Raw genomic sequence first — 24,299 nt, 5'->3', positions numbered from 1 at the left:
AGTCTTTTGGTCACTCCTTTCGAGGTTGCCTAAGAACATTTCCCCTACATCACACCCTGATCTGAAATGGTTTTCATCTACTGTCAGCCAAGACAGGTCTCATTGACCCTGATTATGACAAGCAGAAGGCAAAACCCTGGAAGAAGGCTGCTGTACTGGATTCCTGTGGGGGAGGCCACCCAGCCCACAACAACCCCCATCTCTTAGAAGTTTCCTCCACTCCCACCCAAGAATGGGTGCCAGCAGCTCTGTGCTAGGTACCTTCATCTCTACAGACTCGTCTTACTTTCACGAAAACCTTGAGATGCACAACTGAGAGTAAGTCCACCATGCAAGGCCACTGTTCTCTAACATGCTGTCATCATGATTTTAACTCAGGTCTGGCTGGCTCCAAAGCCCTTGTTCTTTCCACTGTTCAATGCTGCCTCCAAAATGGAAAGACAAATGAAACTATTGCATTTGACTCAGGACACAACATAACTAAGATCTTGACTTCATTTTCTTTTTATTTAAAAGGCATCGGTAGAACTCACAATAGACTGTTATCTTTAGCCTTCCTTTGGGCAATGACACATCTGTAAAACACCAAGCAAACCCTTGACTTGCTTAACAAGCTGGTATCGTGAGTCTGGGGAATCTGTGCACATGGCCACGTCCAACCATGGGATCGGTGTTGAAACAAGTGACTGTCCCAGGGGTACTCGGTCAGATGGCTTAGGATTCTCTTGTGATGAGGATATTACTGATGAGAAATGTTTAAAGGCCTGAGGAAAAACCCTCCCTCAGTTATGGAACACTTCCAATATATCTGAGTAGAGTTGGAAATGTGTATGTAACATCCTGATGGGAGTCTTTTCTGCAAGTCCAAAGCAGTTTAGGCAAGTTGCTCCAGAAACACTCCCCAAATGCAGCTAAATTCCAAAAAGTAAGTGGCTCATGTTCTATTTTCGAATCACTGTTTCACCGTGGGCTTCTACTGCTCCAGTCTATTCAAATAACACCACACTGATTTGAAAGAAGGAAATATTTTCTCTATTTCATTTACAAAGTCAGTAAATTTATTCTGAGCGCCAATATGTGGCAGGTGCTAACGATTCGACGGTGAATAAGCACCATCTCTCCCATTAAGGAGCTTCAGTTTTTAATTCATACGATGTCTCTGCAATTCCATTATAGGTACTAATGAGAGCTTCTTTCTGCTGATGAATTACAGTTCATTTGAGTGTCATAATCATCCTGGAGTAGGCAGAGCAGGCTTTACAATCTCCATATTATAAACAAGGAGCCTGAGATGAAAAAAGTTATGTGTTTTCTCCAAAGTCCCACAACTTGTAAGTAGGAGATCTGAGAGTCAAGCCCACTTAATCAGAGAGTCCCATTCATGGAGTCAACAGTGCTCCGATCATATTTGAAACTTGATATTTCTTGAAGATGCACAGATTCCTGTTTGTGGTACACCAGAGTAAGGGCTAGCACACTAGGGCCTATGGGTCATATATGCTACCACCTGTGTTATAAATAAAATTTTATTGGAACACAGTCACACTCATTCACTATGCAAATAACTATGCAAATTAACTAAGATTGCTTTCATGCTACAACAGCAGAGAGAGAGGTTGCAATGGAGACTGTGAGGTCCGAAAAGGCCTAAAATACTATTTCTGGCCATTTATAGATGTTTGCTGACTGTTGGTCCATAATATAAATTTAACTTGTCTTCCCCTTGATTGCTGTCTTTGGCCAGAGTCATGGATCGGTCTGAGACAAAGGGGTTCAATCTGAGGCTTTTAAAGATCACAGTTCCATAAATTCTACCTTTCACAGGGCTTTTCTCCTGACCTCAGATATTGCCTTCCTTCTCAGTTCCAGGGGAAGACCAAGCAAATGTGCACATTTGAATGGTCAAGGCTTCCAGTCGCCCAGCTCACGCTTCTCCACCCAACGCACTCTTTGTGATGCCTTCACAGCAATTTGATTCCATCAGTGAAAGTCTCGACCCCAGATACCCTCAGCTCTCACTAACTCAACAAGCAGGCCATACATTCTGTCTTTGATGCTAGGCAAACCTAGTATGGTTTTGATTAGATAATTCTAATCAATAAAGTTGTGCCAAAAGTGGGTGCTGGTCTTCCTAACAACATCCCCAAATTTGGCCATAGTTAGGTATGTTTTACTTCCTACTATCTCACCCCACATTCTTTGTACATCTCAGGATTCATGGAGGCCAATGAGGAAGAACTCCTGCAACTTCCCCCTCTTCTGCACTCCTTCCTGCAAGAGGGGAAAAAGATCAGCCCAGAGCAGAGTTTATTTTAAAATCTTAGACATGGGGGGTGGGAGGTGCCTGGCTGTCTCAGTCGGTGGAATGTGTGATTCTTGATCTCGGGGTTGTGAGTTTGAGTCCACATTGGGTGTACAGATTACTTAAAAATGAAATCTAAAAATAAAATAAAATCTAAAACAACAAAAAAAATGTGGACATGGGGCAACCCCAGAACTGTCTACTGCATCAGTGGAACCTAATGCAGGCTCCCTCACACAGAGCTATAACCCAGTACTGCACATACTCAAGTGTCATTAGGGAATGAGCAGCCAGCAGAATCGTCCGCCTATCACCTATTCAGCTTGGCCCAGTGCTGCCTACAACGCTGCGGTTAACATGTATGTGTATGTTTTCATATATGTACACACATATAATATATACACCTATTCACACACATATAATGAATTGAATTAAAACTAATTTCTGAAATTTTGCTTCCAGTTTCAGGTGATAGGGATGAAAGTTACTGCATCTTTACATGATCTGGTAAGACTCAGAGTCTAAAGGGGTTGGGTATTTTTTCATTTAATAAACCTTTATTAAGATGTCTAGACGCCCAGTTCCTTTGAGCAGTGAATAACGTGCTCAGCTATATATGGCAACCTTAGATGCAGGAAACTTGAAGATGCCCTTGAGGAGCCCATCTGGTTGGGGAAAGAATAGGGAAACACACATGATATCGTAACAGTGACATAATAAAGTGATGTTCAAATACTGTGAGAGGAAGAAGCGATCAAGGATAAGGAGGCACAAAAACATGGGGCCGGTTTAGGGAACACTGAATCTGCCTGGGCAGAAGGGGGAAGGAACTTTATTCTTCTGCTTCTGCACCAGTGGTTGTCAAGCCTAGAAGGTAATCTAAATCCCTTCAGGAGCACTGAAGTATCCGGCCATTAAAAAATGAGGGTAGCACAGTCATTAAGCGTCTGCCTTCGGCTCAGGGCGTGATCCCGGCGTTCCGGGATCGAGTCCCACATCGGGCTCCTCTGCTGGGAGTGTGCTTCTTCCTCTCCCACTCCCCTGCTGTGTTCCCTCTCTCGCTGTCTCTCTGTCACATAAATAAATAAAATCTTTTTTAAAAAAAATTAGGAAACCAGGGCCCCAGGTGGCACAGTTGGTTGGGCACCTGACTCTTGGTTTCAGCTCAGATTGTGATCTCCGGGTCGTGAGATCAAGCCTCACGTGGGGCTCCGGGCTCAACACAGAGTCTGCATGAGATTCTCTTTCCCTCTGCCCCTCCCCCCCACCCCTCCCATGCACGAGCTCTCTCTCTCTCCCTCAAATAAATAAATGAATCTTTAGGGGCACCTGGGGGCTCAGTCGGTTAAGCATCTGCCTTCAGCTCAGGTCGTGATGCCAGGGTCCTGGGATGGAGCCCCACATTGGCTCTCTGCTCAGCCGGGAGCCTACTTCTCCTTCTCCCTCTGCTACTCCCCCTGCTTGTGCTTGCTTTCTCTCTCTCTCTCTCAAATAAATAAAATCTTTAAAAATAAATAAACAAATCTTTTTTTTAAATGAGGAAATCATGCCACTTGCAACAACATGAGCATTATGCTAAGTGAAATAACTCAGACAAAGGAAAACAAATACTGAATGATCTCACTTATATGTGGAACCTAAAGAAAAGACAAAACCAAACTCATAGAAAAAGAAATCAGATTTGAGGTTACAGGGGGTGGAGGGGAGACAGGATAAAGGTGGTCAAAAGACATAAACTTCTAGTTACAACTTAAATAAGTGTTGGTGGTGTAACGTACAACAGAATGACTATAGTTCACACTGTTGTATCCTATATAGGAAAGTTCAGGGAGCAAATCCCAAGAGTTCTCATCACAAGGAGAATATATATATGTATACATTTGTATCTATATGAGATAAGAGTTGTAACTAAACTTATTGTGGGAATCATTTCACAATATATCTAAGTCAGATCATTATGCTGTAAACTTATACACTGCTGTGTGTCAGTTATAGCTCAATGAAACTGGAAGAAATAAAAGCAGTGATTTAAAACTAAAAATGAGGGCTGCCTGGGTGACTCAGTCAGTTAAGCATCCGACTCGATTTCAGCTGAGGTCGTGATCTCTGGGTCGTGAGATCGAGCCCCCTCTCCGGCTTGTGCTCAGTGCACAGTCAGCTTGAGATTCTCTTTCTCCCTCTCCCTCTTCCCCTCCCCCTCTCACATGCTCTCTCTCTCTCTCTCTCAAATAAATAAATAAAATCTTAAGAAAAAAAAACAAAAACTAAAGATGAGGGGTACCTGGCTGGCTCCATTGGTGGAGCATGCAACTTTGATCTCAGGATTGGGAGTTGGAGCCCCACACTGGGCGTAGAGATTACATTTTTTAAAAAACTAAAAATGAGAAAAGAGAAAGGAAATGACCCCCATGCTCACCCATCTGGGTGGAGCTTAAGCATCCGCTGTGTACTAAGTTCCCCCAGGTGATGTCAATGCTTTGCTGGTTAGGAACCACAGGTGTGAACCGAGCCCCCACCCAGCACCCAGTTTCTCGTGGTGAAATCGTAGTGTTCAGAACTTTCTCCCTACAGTAAAAGGGAAGTGAAAGTTCTGTAGTCACTAGAACTGACTGCCCAGGTGAAATTTCCGTTCTGCTTTAGAAAGAGAAAAGCACCTGAGGCCTGAGGTGACCCGTCCATCCAATGGGCTAGCTACATGGGACGTGTAAGAACTTTCCATCCACTGATGCAGCAGCTACAAGGATGCAGGGAGAGGGAAGGGGCAGTCTGGCCAAGAAAGCAGCCTATGGGCAGGAATCCTGATGAGGAACCTGTTCTGGTGCCTGTGAACCTGACCATGAGGCCACACCCACCAAAGAACTCTTCCTTCCTGACTTCCTTGGTTATGACCTGTGTGTTTGGGAAATTCAGTGCTGGCTACCCGGTTGAGAGATAAAGCATGTTCCTAGGACACCAGCAAGGCAGGCAAACACACACACACACACACACACACACACACACGCACGCAAAATAAGAAGGGAAAATTTGCTTTTTTAAAAAAGCTCTGATGCCGTCACAGGAAAAAATATTTTCCCTTAGGTCTGTATATTATATATTGTTCCTAGTTCAAATTACTTGAGGGGATAGAGGCGTACCACAATTTTTTTTGCCTTTTTTTAAATTAATAAACTTTACTTTTTAGAGCAGTTTTAGGTTCACAGCACAACTGAATGGAAAGTACAGAGTTCTGCCCCTGTCCTCACACAAGCATAACTTCCCCCACTATCAAGATCCCCCACCAGCGTGGTACATTGGTTACAATCCATGAACATACATTGATACATCATCACCCAAAGTCCATACTTTCCTTTAGACTCACTCTTGGTGTTGCACACTGAGTATGGACAGATCTATAATGACACGTATCCACCATTGTGGTATTGTGCAGAAGAGCTGCACTACCTTAAAAATCCTCGGTGTTCTGCCTATTCACGCCACTCCCCGCTAACCCCTAGCAACCTTTAATCTTTTTACTGTCTCCAAAGTTTTGCCTTTTCCAGAATGTCATATAGTTGGAATCATACAGTATGTAGCCTTTTATAGATTGGCTTCCTTTACCTAGTAACATGCATTTAAGTTTCCTCCATGTCTTTTCATGGCTTAATGGCTCATTTCTTTTTAGAAGTAATAATATTCCATTGTCTAAATGTACCATAATTTATTGATCCATTCAGCCACTGAAGGGGATCTTAGTTGCTTCCAAGTTCCGACAGCTATGAAAAAGCTATTATAAACATCCATGTGCAGGTTCTTACGTACACATAAGTTTTCAATTCATTTGGGTAAATACTATGGAGCATGATTGCTGGATCATACAGTAAAAGTCTGTTTAGCTTTGTGAGAAAATGCAAACTGTCTTTCAAAGTGGCTGCACCAATTTGGCATTTGCACTGGCAACGAACGAGTGTTCCTGTTGCTCCACACCCTCACCAGCATTTGGTGCTGTTAGTGTTGGGGATTTTGGTCCTTCTAATAGGTGTGTGGTAGGACCTCATTGTTATTTTAATTTGCAGTTCCCTGATGACATATGTTACTGAATATCTTTTCATATGCTTACTTGCCATCTGCATATCTTCTTTGATGAGATTGCTCTTTAGAATATAGACTTTAGATCTTTCTTCTTTTCTAACGTATGCATTCAATGCTATAAATTTCCCTCTAAACACTTTCACTGCATCCCGCAAAATTTGGTAAATTGTGGTCTCACTTCTATTTAGCTCAAAATAGTTCTTAATTTCTCTTGAGATTTCTTTGTCATTTAGAAATGTGTTGTAATCTGAACATAGACATAGTACAATTTATATTCTGTTGAATTTGTTAATTCAATGTGTGTTTTTTGGCCCAGAATGTGGTCTATTTTGATGAGTGTGCCATGCGAGCTTGAGAAGAAATGTAATCTATTGTTGGATGAAGTAGTCTACAGATACCAGTTTTATCCAATTGATTGATGGTATTGTTGAGTTCACCTCTATCCCTGGATCCTCAGATCATGACCTGAGCTGAAATCAAGATTTAATTAATCTTGATTAATTAGCCAGTTGCTTAACTGACTAAGCCACCCAGGCGCCCCCTCTCAACACTTTAAATACTTCACTCTTCTTGCTTGCTTGCTTGCTGAGAAAATGTAGTTTTTATCTTCATTCCTCTTTAAATACGAGTTTTGTTTTGTTTTCCTTCTGGCTTCTTTCAAGATTTTTTTCTTTATCTTTGATTTTCCAATGTTTGAATATGATATACCTAGGTATAGTTTTTGTTTTTTGTTTTTTGTTTTTTTTTGGTCATTTATCCTGCTTGGTGTTCTCTGAGCTTCCTTGGGGTTGGGGCCCGACATGAATTTAGGGAAATTCTCAATCATCATTGCTTTAAATATTGCTTCTGTTCCTTTTTCTCTGTTCCTTCTAATATTCTCATTACATGTATGTTAAACTTTTTGTAATTGTCCCACAGTTCTTGGATATTCTATTCTGGGTTTTGGTTTTGGGTTTGTTTTGGGTTTTTGTTTTGTTTTGTTTTGTTTTTTTCAGTCTTTTGTTCTCTCTGCTTTTCAGTGTTGGAAGTTTCTATTGTCATATCCTCAGGCTCAGAGATTCTTTCCTCTTTCCATGTGCTGTCTACTAATGAGCCCATCAGAGACATTCTTCATTTCTGTTACAGTGTTTTCTTTATCGCTAGCATTTCATTTCATTCTTTCTTAAAATTTTTTTTTCTGGGGGCGCCTGGGTGGCACAGCAGTTGGGCGTCTGCCTTCGGCTCAGGGCGTGATCCCGACGTTGTGGGATCGAGCCCCGCGTCGGGCTCCTCTGCTGGGAGCCTGCTTCTTCCTCTCCCACTCCCCCTGCTTGTGTTCCCTCTCTCACTGGCTGTCTCTATCTCTGTCAAATAAATAAATAAAATCTTTAAAAAAAAAAATTTTTTTTTCTGTTTACATTTCTGTTCTTGAATGTTGTATACTTTTTCCATTAAAGCCCTTGGCATATCAATCATAGCTTTTAAAAATTCCTGGTCTGATAATTCCAACATTCCTACCATATCTACTTCTGGTTCTGATACTTGTTCGGTCTCCTCAAGCTATGTTTTCTGCCTGTTGAGTATGCTCGTAATTTTTGTCGTTGTCGAAAGGCTGGCATGATGCACTGTGTAAAAGGAATTGCAATACATAGGCCCTTAGTAACATGGTGGTGGTAAGGGGTAGGTGGCAGGGATAGATTCTACAATCCTACAATTAGGTCTCAGTGTTCGGTGAGCCTGTGCCCCTGGACTGTGAACTTTGTCCACACTGCTCAGCTCCTGCCCCCATCTTAGGTGGGGCAGGATGGCTGGAAGGGCTGGAGTTATGTATTTCCCTTCCCCCAGGCAGGTTAGGCTCTGATAAAACCCCAGGAGGTTAAGCTCTGGTAAAATAGTTTATTCCGAGGACAGGCACTATTAAGAACAACAGAATGCTCTGACATATTTCAAAATGGCTCCTTTTTTCCCTCCACCTGCCAAAAGTATGAGTACTTTTCTCCGATATTTACTCTGGGGATCTGCTGGAGCTCCTGAACGTAAAAGTCACAAAAATAGCGCCTGCTCCGCCCCACGAATGGGTCCCCTGGAGTTTTGAACTCTCAGAGTTGACCACACTGAGCCTCCAGCGATTTGTCCTTTACAGTTCAGGATTTTCTACCATGGAACTGCTTCCCAAGGCAATCTCGGCCCCTGAAAGTTGCGATTCTCCGTATCCACCTGTCTGTCCTCCCAATTCTGGGAATAGCAGTTTGCTCTGTGACCTCACTTCTTTGACAGATCTAAGAAAACCTGTTGATTTCTCAGTTTGTTCAGCTTTGTCCTTGTGGTTAAGGACAGAGCGGCAATTTCTAAGCTCCTTGCATGCTGGAATTAGAAACTGGAAGTCCCGCACCATGATTTTTTCAAGACTGAGGTTCTCTAAAAGGTTTTACTCTGCTCTCGGTGAACTGAATTTCAGTTAACATGTGTCAAGCACCAATCCATGAGCCAGATGTGTGGCAAATACTTTCACACTCATAGCTCATTAAGTCCTCACAACAGCCCTGAGAGGTGGGTATTAAAATTATCCCCATTTTACAGATGAGGAAGTGGATACTGGAAAAATTTTAATCAGTTGACAAGATTACACAAGTGGAAAGCAGAGATAATACTAAAACCCAGGTCTTCTTCTAACTCCAAGGCCAGGGACTTAACTTTGAAAAATGAAAAGTCTTAAATGATTTCCTGCTCCTCTTCCTCCTCTCTCTGGAACCTTCCCGTCTGTTTGGGTTGGCATGGAGGTGTGGGCATTGGGAAAGCTGAGGTCCACCCACTGAATCAATGCCATAGCAGAGGCCTGACCAACTACACGGCAAATGTAATTCAGGTTTACTCTAACCTCCCAAAATGTACTGCAGAATTAGTAGACAATTGTCACTGTCCAATTTCAGCAAGCAGTTCTCCCATTTCATTTTTGACTGTATAGACCAGAGGTTCTCAACCAGGGTCCACAGATTCCTCAAGGGTCCTCAGGGGCTTCAAGAGGTTTCTGAATCTCTTTGAAATCACGTTCCATTTTGTAGGTGTGAGAAAACGTGAATTCTTCAAGGAGAGGGTTTTTCCTCTTTCATTAAATTCTCAAAGCTTTCTCCAACACAAACGAGATTAAAAGATAATCAATACAGGCTTTGTCCAAGATGAGTTTGTTTTTCAATTTCCTAACTCCAGCCCAGGGAAAGGACCAGATACAAGTAAGGAATGCAGCAATTCGTATCAGGAAATAATAATCACACTAATACTTCGGTAATTACTTTTTTCCTCTGTGCTGATAGGGACACAGATCTGGCTTTGGTGAAACCAGAAAAAAGAAACCCCAACAATTTGTGCTGAGACCAAGAGGATGCATCTGTTTCCGGAATCAACCAGATCAAATGAGCCCTGCATCAAACGCCGCCTGTGCGGAGACTTTATTTTCTTCCAAAGAAAGATGAAGCACTGACACAAAGGGGGTGGGGGAAACATGCCCAAGCCAAAGGAAAATACAAGCTCTACTCTGGGCTAATGCCAATGGATTTCTTGATATGGCGCCTTCTCCAAACTAAATTTCACTCCTAACAAGTATCATTTCTAAAGTGCCTGTAAAGTAACTCCACTCTCTGGGATCTTTATACAATGGGAGGCTTTGGCTCCGTCTGACTTGTTTCAGTCAGTGCTACATTGCATATTTGTCACCCACTCCGGCATCTTCCCCACTCTTCCTCATACCTGTCACGATCAGATCATGCTTAATTTTTTTTTTAAGATTTTATTTATTTATTTTAGAGAGGGACAGAACGTGTGGGAGGGGCACAGGGAGAGGGACAGACAGAATCTCAAGCAGACTCCATGCTGAGCGGGGAGCCCGATGCAGGGCTGGATCCCAGGTCCCTGAGATCATGACCTGAGCTGAAACCAAGATCAGATGCTTAACTCACTGTGCCACCCAGGTGACCCTAGCCATGCTTAATTCTTTGCCAATGTTCTCAGTTGCCTCTGCACCTTTGCATTTTCTCTTCCCTCCCATTTGTTGTTCCCTCTACTTGAAATGCACTTCAGGGACACCCGGGTGGCTCAGCCATTAAGCGTCTACTTCCAGCTCGGGTCATGATCCCAGGGTCCTGAGATCAAGCCCCGCATGGGGCTCCCTGCTCAGCGGGAAGCCTGCTTCTCCCTCTCCCACTCCCCTTGCCTGTGTTCCCTCTCTCGCTGTCTCTCTCTGACAAATAAATAAATAAATTCTTAAAAAAAAAAAATGAAATGCACTTCAACCCCCCTGGCTATCTCCTCCTCAGCCCAAGGGACATCTCTTCTAGACAGTTTTCTTCAACCCTTTAGGAAGAATTGTCTGCCCTCGATACCTCCATAGCTCCTGTGCTTACACTTTCCCTACCACCCAGTGCACCATTCCCTCCGAAGCTCCTGGAGGGCAGGAGTGGGGTCTTTCGCCTGGGACCTCAAGGTGCACCTCACACATAATAAGCTTTTACTGAATACGTGTGAAATGAATGAGCAGTCAATTTCTCACCAGTGCCTAAATAAGGAGCAGTAAGTAATAGACCCTTGCGTAAATATTCTGCTATTGAAAGTAATAGAAAAAATATTCTTTTTTTTACCCTCTCTTGGAACCTGGGGGTTTTAGAAATACTGACCTCTCAATATCAAAAAGTTCAATTTAACACACCTGCCCATATCAAAGATGCTGTAAGAAAAAAAAGAAATGATTACATAATCTGACTTATTATAAGAAAACATTATGTAAGACACTTAGAAAAAAGAAAAGTTTTGGATTTTAGCCTCAAAAATATCTGTTTTCTTTTTTCTGAGGACGTTACCGTGATATTTGGGGTAAATGGCCACCATTGAACATTTCTTTAAATCTTCTGCATGGGACATATAAATTCCTTTAAGTATCTGGTTTTCCAAGAAGCTGAATCAGAGATGTTTATTTAGTCATAATGATGTTCAGCTCTATGTTCGAAAAATATGGTTGCAAAACAGAGAGAACTATATAAAGCGTTTAACTCCCTTCCTCTAAGAAAGATAATGTGTGAAGAGAAAGAAGGAAAATGAGCCAGAGATCATTGACTTCAGTAATTACATCTGATTGGGAAGACCTGAGCCTGGTCTCTGATTGCTTCATGCGCTTAAGGCAAATGAAATTAATTGAATCCCCACAAAAAGAAAGACTCTAATCCCAGAAATGGGATTTGAAATAAATCCATATTCTTGAAAGAAGAGAAGAGCTGCTCTCTTTCCTGCAGGCAGGTAGCTGCATAAAATGACCAGCCCATGCTAGGATTCTGATTCTTTTTTCATGCTGACATGGTATAAGATCGTAAGTTTTTAGAGTTTAAAGGGACTTGGAAGATCAATTACTCCAGTTATCACCCATACCCATCCTGATTGGACTCATAGCGCTCTGTCATATCTCGGAGAGCACACAGGTGGAGTCCAACCTGGAATAGACTTCTCTCAGAAGAATGTGGTCCTCTGAATATTTGCCCCAAGGATCGTCTGGTCGAAATGCCTTCATTTCTCTCACAAGGAGGACGCTGTCTAAATATAGGCTCCCCACAGATACGCCCATTGCCTTATGATGAACAAAGTGGGTTCTCATCACAGCATCTAATTCAATAAAGAATGACCCAATGGTTCTCCGGGGTCACCCAGCTTGTTAATGGTGGAAACTGGACCAGAATTCCTGGTGTAATTCTCTTTCCCCTTCACCACGATACTTCCTGAAAACTATCCCAAAATGCTGCTTGTACAGTCCTGAGCAGGAGGGTTTGGCCATATCAATGAGAGAATATGGAGGCAAGTTTCAAATTCTGCTCTTTTACAATGAATTCACAAATCCCTTCATGAGGTGGGCACACTGCGCACAGCCCTGGAACAAGGAAATGCGAAAGAGGTATCTCAAGGCTGAGGAGAAACCGGTAACACCCAAGCTGGTGGTGTTTTGCCTTATTCTAAAGCACTTCACAGAATTAGAGGGGAGGATGTACTGCGAGAAACATTTCTCAAACTTCAATGCGCCTAGAGGCACCTCGGGATGGTGGTGAATGCAGACTCTGATCCACAAAGTCTGGGGTGGGGCCTGAGATCGTGCATTTCTAACATTCTTTCAGGGTTTCCCAATGCTGCTGGTCCAGGGGCACACCGTGAGGAGCTAGTTGTAAGGAAGAACATCCGTCTGGGCGGCAGAAGGCTTGCATCCAAATCTCAGCTGTGCATTTATAAGCCATGAAAACTTGGGCAAGTCTCACTCTAAGTCTGTGTCCTCATCTGAAAAGTGGGGGTTCTAACCACATCGCTAGAGGTATCAAGAGCCTTGAGGCTGTCCTCTGTCATCCCTTTACTGGGGCTCTATCCTAAGCATGTGCGCACACAGATGTGCAGGAATATTTCAGCCATCAAAGGTGTTTATCACAATATTTTTCGTAATAGTGAAAAACAAGAAGAAACCTAAATAGCCACAATTAGGGAAACGTTTTGGTAAGCTAGGATATATCCATTGAATTGAATATTAAGTAGCCATTTAAAATCATATTTAGAGAAAAGACACAAGAATATGGGGAAATGTTCATGCACTAACACACTCAAGTTTTCAAGCCAAAATATAAACCTATATGTACAGAATAATCTCTACACTAAATATATGAAATCCCCACCCTTGTTGACTCACAGCGACACTGAGAATAAAATGAGAGGAATTGATAACTCAGTGTATAACTAGGAGGCATTATTGTGACTCTTTTCTAATGGCACTGAGAAAATCCAGGTCAGGTCTCATTGTGTGCTTTGGCAGCCTGCCCTAATTCTGCAACATAACATTTCCTAGAAGGGCCAGCTCCCATCTGAACATTCCCTCTCTGCAGGAAGAATTCATTCTGACTATGCTCTAAAATATGACTGTAAGGAGAAAAGAAGGTGTATTTCCTGTGTATGTTGTTACCTTTGTGAAAGAGGAATGAGGGGACAATTTTTTTAAGAGTTTTCTGGTACAAACTATTTAAAAGATAAGGTTCGAGGGGTAGAAGCTGATCGAACTTGGGTTTGCATCTCAGATTTGTCATTTATTGGTTGTGAGACCTTGAACCCCTCAAACACCCATTTCTCTGAGCTTCAATTTTCAAATCTACAAAACAGCTCTCACAGTATTCATCTCCTATAAAGTAGTGTGAGGAGTAAGTGAAGTAATTCACGGAAAGTGCCTAGTATAGCGTCTGGTACACAGTAGATTCTCAAGAAGGCATGGCTAATTGTGGAAGACAGGCCCTGAGGCGGCCCCTAGGCTCACACCTTGTGTGGGTACAGGTGGGATATTTGACTTGCTTGTAACCACTAGAATGTGAGTGCAAATGTGCAAATGAGATTAGAGGTACAATTATATACATAAGGCTCCATCCTGCTAGCACACACCAGAGAGATTCACCTGTCCACTGCTGGCTTGCAAGAGGTAAGCTGCCGTGTTGCAAGAGGGAATTTAGAGAGGGCCACACAGTGAGGAATTGTGGGAACTGTGGGCCACCTCTGGTAGCTAAGAGTGGCCCCTGGCTTAGAGCCAGCAAGAAAACGGAGACCTCAGTCATACAACCAAAAGGAAATGAGTTCTGAATGATCTTGGAAATTAATTCTTCACCGCTGGAGCCTCTGCAGATTCCAATGCAGCCCAGCTGCCACTCTGATTACTGCCTGATGAGATCCTGAGCAGAGGACCCAGCTAAGCCATGCCAGACTCCAGACCGTGAGATAATACACATGCTGTCTTAAGCCTCTAGATTTGTGGTAGTTAGTTACACAGCAATACAAAACCAACACACTCATATAAAGTAGATAACTCACACTTATCTTTTGCCCACTGCAATGAACCAGCTCACTTCCTTCTCACCAATGTTTACTGAGCAGTCCCTATTCTGTTGGAGCTGAATCTTGGAATAGGGGATAGAACCTACCCTTGGTGACCTGAAAGTCATTAGAGGAGACAGAGAAAAAAAAATCAACAATAAAGGGCAGTAAGTGCTATGATCAAGAGAGTTGAGCTTCACAGTGGAACAGTTCAGCGAGATCACGAGGGATCTGGCTCAATTTGGAATCAGCCAGGCAGAGAGGAGGAGGAAAGAAAGGTATTCCAGACTGATGGACTGGCACAGCCAAAAGCATGGGCGTGAGAAGTTGCCCACCATACCTCAGGAAAACCAAGGGGTCGACAAGGAATTTTCACCAGATCAAAGTACGCCCAGCTAATAAATGAGGAAGAAACTATAGGTTTAGAATATCACTGTTTTGTAACCTTAAGCCCCTGATGAATGACAGATCAAGGCAATGATCGTTAATGTCTGCTCAAAGAGAAACACCAGACATCAAGTCCTTTTATATTGTGGTAAAAACAGCGTAACATTAAATTCACCTTTTTAACCATTTTAAAGTGTACAATTCAGGGACATTTAGTGCATTCACAATATTGTGCAACCATCACCACTATCTAGATCTAGAACATTTTCATCTCCCCAAAAGGAAACCCCACACTCATTAAGCAGTTGCTCCCCATTTCTCCCCTCCTCCAGCCCATGGCAACCACTAACCTGCTTCCTGTCCCTATGAATTTGCCTATTCTGCATATTTCACATAAATGGGAAAATCACGCAATACATGGCTCTTATGTCTGGCTTATTTAACTTAGCACATTTTCAAGCTTCAACCATGCTGTAGCATGCGTCAGTACTTTATTCCTTTTTACGGCTGAATAATAGTTCATAGTATGGATGTGCCATGTTTTGGTTATTCATCTACCATTTGATGAACATTGGGGGTGTTTCCACCTTTTGGGTTTTGTGAATAACTCTACAATGAACATTTGTGTGCAACTGTTTGTTTGAATACCTGTTTTCCTCTCTTTTGAGTCCACACCTTGGAGGAGAATTGCAGGGTCATATGATAATTCTACACTGAACCTATTGAAAAACTGCCAAACTGCTTTTCACTACTGCTGAGCCATTCTGCATTCCCACCAGCCATAGATGAGTGCTGAAGCTCCCCCACATCCTTGTCAACACTTAGGTTCTGGTTTTTGTTTGTCTGGCCATCGCAGTGGTGTGAAGTGATATTACCAAGTGCCTTTGGTGGAAGTACACCTGCGAAGTATTCTTGACAAGGTTGAACTGACTTAGATGGAGCCCCTAGAGCTGTGCTGTACAAAAAAAAAAAAACAGTAACTACTGGCCACAAGCAGCTATTCACACTTGAAGTGCAGACTAGCAACATTTCAAGTGCTAATAGCTACTTCTCGTGGCCAGCAGTTACTGTTTTTTGCACAGCACAGATGTACAGGAAGTATACAGCACATGCTGGATTTCTGAGGCTTAGCATGAAAAAGAATGTAAAATATTTCTTTAATGATCTTTTATATATACTACATGCTGAACTGTTCATATTTTGGTTATATTGGGTTAAATAAGATATATTATTAAAACAAATTTCAGGGGCACCTGGGAGGCTCAGTTGGTTGGGCGTCCGACTCTTGATCTCAGCTCAGGTCTTGATCTCAGGGTCCTGAGCTCAGGCCCCGTGTTGGGCTCCATGATGGACGTGGAGAGTACTTAAAAAAAAAAAAATGAATTTCATCTTCTCATTTCCACTTTATTCTTTTAAAGATTTTATTTATTTGAGAGAGAGCATGCACACAAGCTGGGGGGGGGGCAAAGAGAGAGGGAGAAGCAGACTCCATGCTGAGCTCAATCCCAGGACCCTGGGATCATGACCTGAGCCAAAGGCAGATGCTTAACCAACTGAGCCACCCAGGCGCCCCTCATTTCACTTTATTAATGTAGCTACTAGAAAATGTTAAATTGCCCTTGCGATTTACATTCTATTTTTACTGGACAACACTGCTCTAAATCTAAGTATCAGTTTACAGGAAATACAGAGAACAAACATGCTAAACAACATCATAAGGCTGCCATCATTAAAATCTACTATGTGGGAACTACAAAAGACTCCGTTTCTTCAATAAATAAATTGAAAGGTTAGAAAAAGAGGGTGGGGAGCCTATGGGTTAAAAGAAATGTAAGAGGGGCGCCTGGGTAGCGCAGTCGTTAAAGCGTCTGCCTTCGGCTCAGGGCGTGATCCCGGCGTTCTGGGATCGAGTCCCACATCAGGCTCCTCTGCTGGGAGCCTGCTTCTTCCTCTCTCACTCGCCTGCTGTGTTCCCTCTCTCTCTGGCTGTCTCTCTGTCACATAAATAAATAAAAAAATCTTTAAAAAAAAAAAAAAAAAAGAAAAGAAATGTAAGAGACATACCAGCAACCTTGTTTGGATACCAGTTAGAGAAACCAGCACTAACAATCTAAAGAAATTTGAACGCCTACTGGTTATTTGATGATAATCAGGAAATATTGTTTTTTAGAGTCATAATGGTATTTTGATTATCTTTTTTAAGGCTCCTTAATTCATCCATATACTTATTGAAATATTTACAGATGAAATAATATGATGTTGGAAATTTGCTTCTAACTAATCCATTAGGAAGAGTAATGGGGGCATGGACAGAACAGTATTGGTCATTCATTGATAATCACTGAAGAGGGGTGATAGTATATGGAGGGGTCGTTATACTATTCTCTCTACTTTTATGTATGTGTGACATTTTCTATAGCTGGTTTTTTTTCAGCATGGAGTGTTCAGGGAACTGCAAGAAACTTAAATGTCCAAAGAATACAATGTTGACATATAGCAGGGAGAGGGAAGAAAGGAACCTACATGAGATTAAAAAGTTAGGATGAGGGGCGCCTGGGTGGCACAGCGGTTGAGCTTCTGCCTTCGGCTCAGGGCGTGATCCCGGCGTTATGGGATCGAGCCCCACGTCGGGCTCCTCTGCTATGAGCCTGCTTCTTCCTCTCCCACTCCCCCTGCTTGTGTTCCCTCTCTCGCTGGCTGTCTCTATCTCTGTCAAATAAATAAATAAAATCTTTAAAAAAAAAAGTTAGGATGAGACCAGACTACAGGCCTAATATGCCACACTAAAGCACACTAATAAAATTAGATTTTACCTCCAAGAGTCTGGCATGTTACAAACTGTACTGTGCATAGGAATCACCTGGGAAGCATAATGAAACTACACATAGTAACCATGAGTTATTTTCACCATATGGGGTATCAGCCCTCTCCCATGCCACGTGGATGCTCCAGTCTGATGGGCGTGCAATTCACAAGTAGCCACAGGAACCAGTATTCCTGTCAATAGTGATTTGTCAAGGGGTGGACTGTGACATCAGCAGAGCCAATGAGTGTCTTTCTCTGAGACTGATGTACGAACAGAAGAAAGAACTTCCCTTTTGGATGGCACTGAGAAGCTGGAATTCTATAAGCCTGGAAATGCCATTTTCGCAGGCACATAGAAGACAGTTTGTAGTAGGAGAGAATGAACTTCAAATGTATTTTTAAAAAGCAGAGTCCCTAGAGAGAATGAGAACATTTGATATTGACCAGTGCTGTCCAACAGAGATATAATGTGAACCACAAGGGCAAGCTGCACATGCAATTTTAAATTCCTAGTGTCTATGCTAAGAAAAATAAGAGGAGGGATGCCTGGGTGGCTCAGTCGGTTAAGTGTCTGCCTTCGGCTCAGGTCATGATCCTGGGGTCCTGGGATCGAGTCCCAAGTCCAGCTTCCTATTCAGCAGGGAGCCTGCTTCTACCTCTGCCTGCCGCTCCCCCTGCTTGTACTCTCTCTCTATCTCTCTCTCTCTCTGACAAATAGATAAAATCTTTAAAAAAAAAAAAGAAAGAAAGAAACGTTAAGAGGAAACAGCTGAAATGAATGTTCATGCTATATTTTCTTTAATCCAATATTTTGGATTGTTTGGTTTTGTTTCTGTTTTGTTTTTCTCAGCATAGGAAATATAGTCAATAATACTGTAACGATGTCGCGTGGTGACAGATGGCAACCATGCCCATGGTGGCGAGCATTGAGCAATGCATACGATCGCGCTGTACAAGTTTTCTCTGTTATTCTGTCTTTGAAAGTCAGTACATACCTCACACTTGCATCACATTTCAGTTCGCGCTATTTGTGCTAAAAGTATTCAACAGCCACAGGTAGCTCACAGCTGCTTTATTGAGAGCTCATCCCTGAAGCCGTTTCTGCTGAAGCCAGCTCTTGCTCTAACTGTGTTTTCTTAGATTCTGTATTGGTCTATTTGGTACCTGAGCTAACAGCTAAAGTGGTTTACATCTCCCTTGAGATCCAGAGTCCATACTCTGAAATCACCTCCTTCAGCTAACTCACATACCAAGCCATTATGTTCTGTGCCCTAAATCAACCCCAGAGTCAGGTATGAGACAACTAAGAACAGTTGCTATGCCCCAAAGGCCACCTGATTTATTCAAAGTAGCCGATCCTAAATTGCCTTGCCTTTGCTGCAGAAATCCCAATCAAGGCAGGGGTCTATGCCTCCCCCCCCCCATCCCACCACCTCCTGTTCCCTTCTGCCTCCCAGCAAACGTGGTGCTTCCCTAAATGGCCCTATGTGGCATGGCATAGCCCCTCCTCTCATACTGACCTCTCCGTGTCATCATTCAATCACCTCCATAAATTAAAATCCTGCAGGGACAGTGAAGATCGTTTTACCCCCTGAACTTCCCAGGCAGAAGACATAATGGGTTCCTTTTTTTGACCTCAGCTAGTTTGAGATGGGTTACTGTCACTTACAACCTCAAGAATTCAGGCTACATATCTAGATCCCCAGGTTCTATTCCAAACTCTAGATAGTACATCTGAATACAATGATTCTTTTATAGCCAACCATGTGTAGACCTCAGGCTGGAGTTTGGGAACCGTCACTGTGGGCCAAAAGGCCATGGCAAGTTCTAAAGCAGATGGAATGAAATGATCAGATTTGCCTTTTAGGACAATCACTTCTGGCAGTTGGCTTGGAAGATGGCCCAGGAGGGCAAGAGATGAGAGCAAGGCCATTTGCAGGCCTGATGGGGCCACATAGATTGGTGGTGCAGATTCCCCAAGCTCAAGTGCCATTCCCAGGCCACTGGGTGTAAAAGGAAAAGGAAGGGATGTGGGCATTTGCTGACGCCGAGAGCTGGGTCTGCTCCCTTTGTGCTGCTTGCCGAGGAGGGCGTATTTTTGGGAAGGGGTGTGTTCTTAGAGTAGGGAGGAAGTCGCCACCCCATTGGAAAGAATCTGCCACCCTGCCTTCCAGCTGAAATATCAGATAGAGACTGTTCTTCTCCATGGGCAGCCGGAATGGAATGGCCAACATTTTTGGGGGTTTTGTGTGTGTGTGTGTGTGTGTTGTTTTTTTTTTTTTTTTTTTTGAGCTCGAGATTATATGAAAGAACATGATGTCTTAGGACTCACAACCGGGGAAAAAAGATAAGGGAAAAGTGGCAAGTTAGAAAGTCCATTGTGTATGTTATCTCTATTATTTTAGATTAAGAAAAAGTAAATATGGCACAAAGGGTTTACCGTTTATGCCAGCCTGGTCCAAAACTTTTGCTTTTATCCTTTTTCCTTGGTTTTGCATTCTGGCAGAGGTTTTCCCTGGGAATTTTCGGGGGCTCAGCATCACACTGCCTTGCTAAGAAAGAGATCAGGAGGCCCACTGAGCCAAGCAAGGGAGCGGTGCAAAAAAAGAAAAAAACAAAAACAAAAACTCCCCAAACTCTGGAGACATTTGGAAACCTTTGGCATGCAGGTGCTTTTAAAAACACATTCTTGGGGCACCTCAGTGGCTCAGTCCATTAAGCGTCTGCCTTTGGCTCAGGTCATGATCCTGGGATCCTTGGATGGAGACCTGCGTTGGGCAGGGAGCTTGCTTCTCCCTCTCCCACTCCCCCGCTTATGCGCTCTCTCTCTTTTCCTCTGTCAAATAAATAAATAAAATCTTTAAACACACACACACATTCTTTTCCAGTGGGTATATAAAAAGCAGGGCTGGCATTTGCAACACTGGGATTCCAAATGGAAAGATAAGGGAAGTGTTGGGCATATCCAGGGAGGGCAGCAAGCTGGCTCCGGAGAACCCTCACTACTCTGGTGACTACAGTCCAGGCCACAACTGTCCTCAGCCTAGCCATTCAGAACCTAGATCTTGTCAGCATCCCAGGGCAGCCTTAGCTCTTGGAGGCAGACACACAGTAGCTAAGCTTGTAAAACTAATGGCTGAAACTATAATGCCAATTTATTAAACAGTACACTTTGAACAGTAAACTCACTGAGCTGGGGCTCAGACACTTAATATACCCAAACTCCAGTACATAGTCATAATAGCAAAAGCAATAATAAAAGCTAACTTTTCCAAGCTCCTCCTATGTGCTAGTTACTGCGCTAATGCTTCATGTGAATTTTTTCACTTAATCTGAAATAGGCACTTCTATTATCCTCAAATTACAGATGAAAAAATTGAGGCACAAGGATGTTATACTTAATTAGCCCAAGGTCTTATGTCTACTCCCCATCTGGCCCTTGAACTAGAAGTGAACAGGACAAAAAGCTGACAGAAAACTTGAATGAGAGACTCTGTGAGCACAAGCATGATTACTCTGGAGTATAGGTAGAGCACATCACACCCCCACCCCCCAGCCCTGGATGAGCCCTCCTCACCCAGAGGACAGGTGGCTCTAGAAGCCTGAGGAACAGGCATTGGCACACACTTGGCAGTCCTTATGTTGAGACCCTTCAACTTTGGCCACAGGAACGCTCCATCAACTAGCCTCGTGGACAGAGTATCTGGATAAATGGAAGCCAGAGCTGAAGAGGAAGAAGAGGCAGACTGATAGGCTGGTTTAAGAGCGTATGAGACGTCGGTTAAGCGTCTGCCTTTGGCTCAGGTCATGATCCCAGGGTCCTGGGATTAAGTCCTGCATCAGGGAGCCCGCTTCTCCCTCTGCCTCTCTCTAGGTCTCTCATGAATAAATAAATAAAAATTAAAATTAAAAAAAGAGCATGTAAGACGTACTTCTCTGAGGTCTCTCAGAAATTATTTGGGAACACTGTAGTGGCTGGAGCTAACAATGAGAAGAAATTGCCATGGAGACGCACATGCCCATGTCAGCAGGACCAAGGCATTCTCTCCCTGAAAACAGACCCACAGGGGACACCAAACTGTAACCCATTTGAGTGTCACTTCCTCAGGACACTTCCTCTGACGCCCTCCTCCCCTTCTCTCCTCCCCAGGTGCCATCTGGCCATAACAGACACAGCATCCTCCACTTCTGACTCTAGCTCTTATTGAACTGGACTTGAATACATTTCCTGACTATCTTTCTCCTCCGCTGGACTGTCAGCCCCCTGAAGACGGGAACCCTATCTGTTGGCACTTCCACTCCAACTGTGGCATCTCATATGATGACAGAGCATAGCAAACATTCAAAAATAGCATTTCCCTGCTCCCGAGCACAGATAAGCTTCTCGAGTCATCTTACCACCTATTCGCGCTCCGGCCTGCTCCAATCTGGTGACCTTCTGTCATTCTGCCGGGGTCACCACCACCTCCACGTGCCAAACCCAATAGACACTCTTGAGTCTTGATTTACCTGATCTTGGAGCAGCTCTTGATACAGTTGACCACTGTCTCTGGTTTAAAATGCCTTCCTTTAGAGGCGCCTGGGTGGCTCAGTCCATTGAGCATCTGCCTTCAGCTCAGGTCATGATCCCAGGGTCCTGGGATCAAGTCCTGCATCAGGGCTCCCTGCTGATCAGGGAGCCTGCTTCTCCCTCACCCTCTGCCTCTGCTCCTCCTGCCTGTGCTCGCTCGCTCTCTCTTTGTCAAATAAATAAATAAAATCTTTAATAAATAAATAAATAAATAAAATGCTTTCCTCTGGGGTGCCTGGCTGGCTCAGAGCATGCCACTCTTGATCTCGGGGTTGTAAGATTAAGCCCCACATTGGGTGTAGAGATCACTTAAGATTAAAAAAATCTTCTAAGAAAGAAAGAAAGAAAGAAAGAAAGAAAGGGAAAGAAAATGCTTTCTCCTAAACTCAATGGGAGGGATACCACTTCAGACCCATTAGGACGGCTATTAATTTTTTTAAAAATTTTTAACAGAAAATAAGGTTGGTAAGGATGTGGACATATCAGAACCCTTGTACACTGGTGCAGCTGCCCTGGAAAATAGTATGACAGCTCCTCAAGAAATTAATCAGAGAATTACCATAGAATCCAGTAATTCCACTTCTGGGTATATACCTCCCAAAAAATTCAAAGCAGGGTCTCAAAGAGATATTTGTACACCCATAGTCAAAGCAGCATTATTCACAATAACCAAAAGGGGGGAGCAACCCAAATTATCCATCAGTAGATGAATGGATAAACAAATGTGATATATACATACAATGGGGTATTTTTAAAAATTTAAAAATTTTAAAAATATAAAAATATTTTTTAAAAAGCTTTAGAAAAAGAAGGAAATTCTGATAAATGCTAGGTGAACCTTGTATGTATCACACCAAGTGAAATAAGCCAGTCACAAAAGGACAAATACTGTATGAGTTCATGCAAATGAAATACCCAGAGTAGCAAAAGTCATAGAGACGAAAATAGAGTAGTGGTTGCCAGGGAAGGTGGGGAAGAGAGGATAGAGTATTGGATCTCAGTTTGGGAAAATGAAAAAAGTTCTGGAGATAGACAGTGGTGATGACTGCAAAACAATGTGAGTGTACTTAATGCCACTTGAACTGTGTACGTTAAAATGGTTAAAATAGTAAATTTTATGTTTTATGTGTGTGTGTGTATATATAGATACACACACACATACATATTTTTAATAAGCTTTACACCCAACGTGGGCTTAAACTCTACCCCGAGATCAAGAGGGGTCCACCAATGAAGTGAGCCAGGTATCCCAGTTATATATTTTTACCACAATAAAAAATGCTTTCTCTCTCAACTTCTATTATACTTCATGCTCCTGGCTTCTCCTTTCCTATTTCTCTGGCCACTTCTCAGTCTCCTAGTCAATTCCTCCTCTGCCTGGATAAGAAACGCTGTAGCCTTTCCTCCCCTCCTTCAACAAATATTTGAGTGTCTACTCTGTGCTAGGAATAAGCAGTGAATAAAAGACACAAAGTTTCTCCTTATGGAGCATATATTCTTACTAGATAGGAGATAATCTATCAACAAATAAGTAAGCAACTATGTAGTATGTTAGATGGTCATAAGAGATACAGAAAAAATAATAAAACAGGTTAAGGGAGATTGGAAGAGCCAAGGATGGAGGTTGCATTTTTTATAGGATGGTCTGATAAGGTTACATTTGAGCAGTGAAATGGAGCAAGGAATGTTGTTCCACAGAACAGCTTTCTAAGCAGATCGCAAGTGCAAAGGCCCTGAGGCAGAACAGAGTTTAACGTACTTGAAGGATAGCAGAGGCCAGGATGAGAGAAACAGAATGAGAAAAAAGACAGCATGTACTCCAGGAGGCAATGCGGCAGGGGATGTACGTCATAAACAGCCTTGGAGACCACTTTAGTCTGAGTGAGATGAGAAATAAACAGTGTTTGGGGCAAAGGAGTGACATGAGCTGTCTAATGCTCTGACAGGACCACTCTGGCTGCTGTGTTAAGAACAGACTGGAGGAGGGAAGAGTGAAAGCAGGAGCTACTGCACCAATCCAGGCGAGAGGAGAAGATGGCTTGGAACAGAGAGGCCATGGCAGACATAATAAAAAGTGGAAAACTGAGGATGCTCCTGGAGGGAGGATTTGTTGACAGATTGGATATGGAATGTGAGAAAAAGAGGAGTGATCAGGTAATTCAAATCTGGGGGCTTGAGCAACCAGATGGAAATGTCATTTACAGAGTTCGAGAAGACCGAGAGGGTCAATGTCCAGGATGGGCTTTGGCTATTTGGGCTGAGAAACCTATCAGACATCCAAGTGGAGACGTCGAATAGGCAGCTAGACGTGGACCTGGAGTT

At 43.0% G+C, this 24,299-nt stretch overlaps 1 long non-coding RNA gene across 3 annotated transcripts in view; it reads right to left on the bottom strand.

The window, feature by feature from the left end:
• The window catches only part of LOC123785043 (uncharacterized), an 87,281-nt gene that overhangs the window by 44,141 nt on the left and 18,841 nt on the right, over positions 1-24,299 (bottom strand). Inside the window, exon 4 of one of the 3 annotated variants that reach the window (XR_015721430.1) lies at positions 15,856-15,965. The exons of the other annotated variants lie outside the window; for them this stretch is intronic. This is a non-coding gene — a long non-coding RNA (uncharacterized LOC123785043). The remainder of the gene's footprint in view (positions 1-15,855; positions 15,966-24,299) is intronic. 3 annotated transcript variants of the gene reach the window in all.

The sequence above is a fragment of the Ursus americanus genome, chromosome 24 (assembly GCF_024610735.1).
Source record: "Ursus americanus isolate L20-20 chromosome 24, mUrsAme1.1.p, whole genome shotgun sequence".
Taxonomy (NCBI): domain Eukaryota; kingdom Metazoa; phylum Chordata; class Mammalia; order Carnivora; family Ursidae; genus Ursus; species Ursus americanus.
The sequence above is the reverse complement of the archived record's forward strand: the minus strand, read 5'-3'. Positions and strand labels throughout refer to the sequence as shown.